At 45.7% G+C, this 6526-nt stretch overlaps 1 long non-coding RNA gene across 1 annotated transcript; it reads right to left on the bottom strand.

Annotated features, from left to right (window-relative positions):
- Positions 1-594: 594 nt before the first annotated feature.
- LOC138580731 (uncharacterized) lies at positions 595-4838 on the bottom strand. Its single transcript, XR_011304339.1, has 2 exons — positions 4196-4838; positions 595-3475 (listed from the first exon to the last, which is right to left on the bottom strand). It is a non-coding gene; the product is annotated as an uncharacterized lncRNA (long non-coding RNA).
- Between the last annotated feature and the right edge of the window lie 1688 nt (positions 4839-6526).

Here is a 6526-nt window from a genome sequence, read left to right on the forward strand (position 1 = left end):
TCAGATTACTGGTTTTGCCCTCTTTCACCTTCACCTTCACCTTCAGTACTCCCCGACAAACGGGGGGCCTGCTCCTGGCTATTTCACAGGACTTTCCCACCCACTCAACCTGCAGCCTCCACACCCTTCTTTCTCTCGAGTTTCTTAATTCACACGATCACCCACTTCTGCTTCTGGAGTGGTGGTTCTGGGGTTGGCATTACTGCAGCTATGCTTTGAAAATGAAACTTTCCTCGCATAGAATACCTATACTTTTTGGCTACTGCTCTTCTTGTAGATGAGGTGGCCAGAGGTAAGAGAAGGGGACAGGGACAAGCCATCATCTGAAGACCATCCAGCCTAGTTCCAAAAGGAAAACTTTTGATTTCTAGTCTTTTTTTGTATACCCACCAGAATTCCACGCTTAATGACCTTTGATGTCTCAGCTCAGGAATAGGACAATGTTGCTGAAATATTGTAGATGTGTGTCTTGTTCGTAAGGGGAATTCAGAATTAATAACATGACAAATCACTGGCCACAAGCAAACCCAAGACTAAGTTTGTAATTGTTGGGCCCACAAAGCAGATTCTTAGATAATAAAAAAAAGCAAACAGTCGGCATTAAAAATGTATTTATTAAAATATTGATCAGAATATACAAGTATTTTGCAGGATTTCTCCGTTGCAAGTTCGTTAAAATGCTTACATCACACACACAACATATTTCAGCAGTGTGGTACACATAATATCTCTTGTACAAATAAATTATTGCCAAGCCCCGTTTCTGCCCAGGATTACTATAAATATACATACATGTCGGGACAGCGGGTCCTGTCTGGGCATGGGGCTCCCATGAAAGAGAACTGCTAAAAGAGGCAGAAGCCACACTCCGGCCTGAGAGGCACACAGCACACACCACCCTTTGAGGGGGTCTTACTTGAACCCAGGAAACCCCCAGGAACGTCTGGCACAGTTAAGGATTGATAAATACACGCAGGGTTCTGAAATGGACGTAGAAAAAGAAAACCTAGAGAGAAAAAAAAACAGGGAGGGAAGAGCCTAAGGAAAGCAGTATTAACATGGACCATTTCCTAAAAGGCACACCACAAGGGCTCATGGCACTTAAATAGAAGGTGCTATTACCAAACTCTATGGTATTCATTGTATGAAGCGAGCCAGAGTTGGCAGTCAGACCAGAAACGTGCAGCTTACACACACAGGTCGGTGGTGGCGCTAACACAATGAGTTACCTAACGAAGTGTCATAAATCCACCGAGAGCGCACCAAAGCTCTAAAAAAGCTTGTTCAACGGGCTGAAACACTTGCCTGGGGTTGCTTTTGGCACTCTTGCCTAGAGGAGATGTGCCTGGTCTTTCGAGTTGAACTGTCCCTATAGATGGGTTCAGACTGGTAAGCAAATGGGTACTCCCCCTCTTGACGGTTAGAGCGATCTCCTCCCGAGTGGGTTATAGCCCATATAACAAACTATTTTAGCTTTCGTTCTGTCCCTTCTTGAGGCAAGATTTCTCAAATGGTTGGCTGTTTTATCATACAAGCAACAGAAGATGCCAGGGGTGTAGCGTACAGAGTACCATATGTGCTGCACGCTTTCTCGGAATTGGAAAGGCGGGGTAGAAGTGGGGGCAATTACTTGCTCATTCTGTATTTAGTGCACAGAAAAGCGGTAAATGAACTACTTAAGTTCTGTGCAGTTATACATTTCACCAGTAGATGACCTCTCCACCCCCCATTAGTTTCTAGTTATGAAACCCGTATAAAGAGACTATAAAACATGGGGTCACAGCCCCATCAATAGCTTGCCCATTCCAAATAAGTGTTTGCTATGAAAGTAGCACCAGTCACAAGCTGTAGGAGCGCAGTCTTTATGGCATGTGCATAGGAGCCACTGGGACCAAAAAATGGCAGCACGTTAGTGCAAAACTGAGCTCCGAAGCATCTGTAGGAAGGATAGACAGTGCCCCTGCAAGTGGGAAGAGGGCTCACACGGGCAGCAGGTAGCATCCCTATTGCTGCTTGACAACTGAAAAAAAATGAGTCTAGGGGGAAATACCACCCACTTGGGATGGAACCATCCGGACAAAGGCAATCCTACAGATCTCTGGAACGTGGAATTGTTACTAAGGGGCAGAACATGGTCCTACTCAGATACATGTCCACGCCATATAAAACATGCTCCAAGACCCATAATCTGAAGCTCACTATCCTTATGAGATAGTGGAACCAGGATATCAGTGCATTCATAAGTACATATTTTAGATCAACAGCCCTCAGGGGTGTGGGTTGAGAAGTCATCCTACGTTATTTAGCCCCTCGAATATCTACTTCCCAGGAAAAAAGGACAGGAACTTGTTCAAAGAGCACCTCAACATAGATCAGGCAGGGACTGCCTGAATCTTTCTTGGAACAAAACAAAGATCAAGCAGGAACCTCAACTATCCCTTCTGTCTACTCTTGGGTAGGACCAAAGCCCCCAGCCCCTTCTTGGACACGAAAACAAAGAAGAGACCACATGAGCGTGTCTTGTAACAGAGCAGGAAGTGACCACCAGGATACTTTCACAACAGGGTGCAAACACCAATTAATACCCTAAAACAGCAAACACAAAAGGAAGGCCTCCCAAATATTTGAAACCCACTGACCAGCTCCCTGGTTTTCGAGGCAAACTTAAAAATCGTACTTGCCGTTTGGCCTGCTCGTTGGATTAGCCCTCAGACGTCCCATGTGCTTCACAAAAAACTAATAGATATAGCTCCTGGATGAACAGAGCCTCCAGTGTTACGGCTTTGGATTGCCATGCCAGGACTGGATGGGAAAGCTTTCTTATAGCAGGAAAATATAAAAGGAAAAAGCCCCAGTCACATGATCTCAGACCAGACCTTTCCTACTGCGCTACTTAAAGTGGTGCTATAGAATTTGGTTCAGAATGATAAAAGGTCTACTTATCTTAAGTGACCATGCCTGTGACTATGTAAGTGCTCTGAACAGTTTTAAAATGGAGGTGGAGGGAGAGGTGAAATCTCAAGTGCCACAAAGGGGGTGTGCTGCTAGGGCTAAAACCCGGAGTTGGACTTCTCCAGCTCTCAGCTTGTGCTCGTCACTTGCAGGCAGTGCTTTCTGTTCGAAGTTTGTCCGTGCTGGCGTCAAGAATCGAAGTGCTGCAAGCCTCGTAAATTGAGAAGGGCTCCGTGTGCCAGCTGAGCGTAGCATTGCACAAGGAGTAATAGTGCGAAGACTCCCTGCCACAGCCTGCAGGGTGTCCCATTCTTCCCCAGAGGGGAAGGAGTAGTCCACACTGTATCAAAGTATCCTGGACAATGGGACAAGGAGCTGCAGAGATGACCAGGGCAAAGCAGCCGTCATAGCCACATAGGGCTGGCGTTAGAGTAGATGTGCTCGGTGCCAGCACCAAAGATCGGAAAGGGGTCTGCTTCACTACCGCTGAACACCACACCCTCCACATCCACCTCGATGTCCTCTGGAAAGAATTCAAGAGAAAGATGGGTTGATCAGTTCATGGCAGAGTAAACAGCTTATCATGCTTCCAGGGGAACAAAAGAAAACAACAACACTGCTTCTTTAATAGTCCTAGCTTTCTACAGTACTTCTGAAACGCTCTGTGCCAAATTAATCAAAAATGCACTAACATGTTAACAACAACCCTTGATATTGCACCAAAGACTATCAAAATTGACCACTGATGTAAACAAAAAGAAACAAAAAAAAATGAAAAAGGATAAAAAAGGTGAGCAAGAAGCCAGCTAATGTAGCTCATGGGCAGACGGAATCCAGATCATGCACCCTATTCCTCCCTACCCCCTCAAAATTAATGCAAAGAGGCTCTCTAATGGCCCGCAAAGGAGTCCCTTCAACTGAAATGCACTGGCTTCAAAGTCACTGCCTAAACAACACTTTCCAGGTTCTCAGTCTGTCTCCACCCTGCCTTTCCAGGTCTCAGAGTAATTTCTCCATACTCCTAACTCTCAGGCCACCCAAGGATCTATCCAAAACTCCAGCAGCCGTTATCTTCAGTTACAATCCTATCACCAAAGCTCACTTCTAGGCCACCTTCAACCAGCACTCGTGATCCCTGCCTTGCCCCTGTGGCCCCTGTCGAGGAATCTCTCCAGCCTCCACCTTTTCAGCCTCAGCAACGCCCCCCCACCCCTGCTGTGGTTAGACCTGCCTGGCTTCTCACCTTGGTCCGAGTCCGAGGGCTCAGAGGAAAGCAATGAAGAGTCTAGACTGTCTGCACGTGTGCGTTCAGTTCCCACAGCTGGCAGAAGCTGTTCCAGCCTCTGACGAAGCTGCTGCTGCTCCGAGCGGAGCTTATCCTTTACGCGGCATGCTCGCAGTTCCTGCTCTTCCAGCTTCTGCAAATCAAAAGGACAGAGAGTGGGATCAGCCTTACTAAATCATAGAAACTCCTGGCACCCAGAAATAACCCACTGAATGTGGCATATTGGCACCAATGAAAAGTAAACCGGTAATTGCATTCAACAACACCCAAACATATATGGGTAACCCTACCACACCTCATGATTCCCTACCATTCACACCAAAGCACACATCATAGTGCATATACATGGCATACTACCATTTTATTTTTTATAGATGTGCTCACTTATCCCATGACCTATAGGTACTCCTAATATGTACTTTGATTACTAGCAGAAGTACCAGTTTTCCGAACAGGGTATGTAGAAAACATGATGACACTGATACTGTAAATCGCTGTTCCGATCCGCTTATCGCTTGATGTGCTTTGCACCCTGAAGTGGACTGCACTGAGAATGAATGCATGTAGCTGGCTGACATACCCCGGAGCAGACGTTGGGCGGGGTGAGTGTGTGTGGGGGGGGGGTCTTAGGTGAGCATTGGTGTGCTGCTGCATACCAGGATCTTCTTTTCTCTCTTCCCCACCGTCGCCTCAACCTTGGTGCAGTTCGGTGCAGTGCAGATATCTCGGAAACCGTGCATCCTAGGGCCTTGTAACGTGGAACCTCGAGTTTTGTTTCTCGCGTCTGCACTGGTCCTTCTACGACCACATTGACGTTTCACAATTTCAGGCAACCATCTCATGTGTGAAGGTGCTGATAGGGGTCGGATGCCCAAATGTCATGTAGCCAGTAATGTCCGGAGGGTCCTAACAGTGTGGAATTGTATAAGGAACATTGCATTGCCACAAATCCCTAGCTCAAGTGCAGCAGTGCACTTTACATCAGGAATGTGGCACAACTGTGCTTGTCATTTCATACAGTACTTTCAGTGGAGGAAAGAGGGAAAATAAATAGTGCCTCCCTCAGTCCACACCACCACCTGATACAGTTTCAAAACTAAGGGAGAATAAACTAAACACTAAAGCCAATTCCGTGGCATTATTTTCAAGTTGGTGTTCCCAGGGCATCAGTTTACTTTCTCTTTAAAGAGGAAAGAGGAAAGGAAAGTAGGCAACCGGGAGGATTCCGTCTGAGAGGTTCAGTGAGGGGCAGTAATCAAAGGCTTTATTCGATTTATAATCATAAAATAATCACATCATATATAAAACTAAAATCACAGGACGGAATGAGAATTACATATGTACAAGTCGTATTAAAAATAGCAGCAAATTGTAACCAGCATTTAATCCCTCAGCATAACAAGTCCCCATATTGTCAAATACACCAGAAAAGAAAACTGAGGAGTTTGTACTTCAGACCTTTTGTTGGCCAATTCTTATTTGCTATGTTGCTACAAGAAAAGAAGCAATTATCTTGGCCTGTGCCATGTCATAGGTAAATTTACATGCTAGACTCCATGCTACAGTGCTAGCTGCCTTTCAAATAGAGTGCCAGCCTATAATCAGGACCACGCCCACAGGATGAAACCTACTTTATTCTTACCACCTCTGAGGCAGAGCCTACATACTTCAAACATTAGACCGACCGAGTTCCTACCAGAGCTTAATTTGGAAATTAAACATTCTAACATAGTCTGTGGTACCCCCACAGACTCAGACTTAACACCTATCCAATGGATTAAACAAAAGGCTACCAAATCAGTACCCTACAAACCATGCCCCACAGCAACTAGAAACAGCATGCTCGGCTATAGACTTACTAGAACCTACTCTACACAGTCTAGATTCCCAACTGAACTCATTCATACCCATTTGCTGAACAATCCTACAGCTGAAATGAAATACACCAAGAAAAAAGGTACCCACGGAGAGTAAACCGTGTCCTATACCCTCTAACACGACGATCCCACAGATCAAAGGTGCCTTAATCTAAGCAAGATCAATGGTAGCTCATGCCACTGACATTGCCGACCAGATTAATCTACAAAACTCGATTTCCTTGCAATAACTGAGACGTGGCTCCACCCAGCTGCGGGTCCCTCTCTTTTACTTGCTATACCTGACAACTACATTATCCTTAGAGCAGATAGACAAGCTTCTAGAGGCGGCGACATTGCCTTCATCGCCAAGGCTAGTCTAGCGTTAGAGTATCCACGTCACTGCACGTTCAGTCATGTGAACTTCACAGTC

This window comes from Ambystoma mexicanum, chromosome 3p (genome assembly GCF_040938575.1).
Source record: "Ambystoma mexicanum isolate Mex_15411 chromosome 3p, UKY_AmexF1_1, whole genome shotgun sequence".
In the NCBI taxonomy this organism is placed as follows: Eukaryota; Metazoa; Chordata; class Amphibia; order Caudata; family Ambystomatidae; genus Ambystoma; species Ambystoma mexicanum.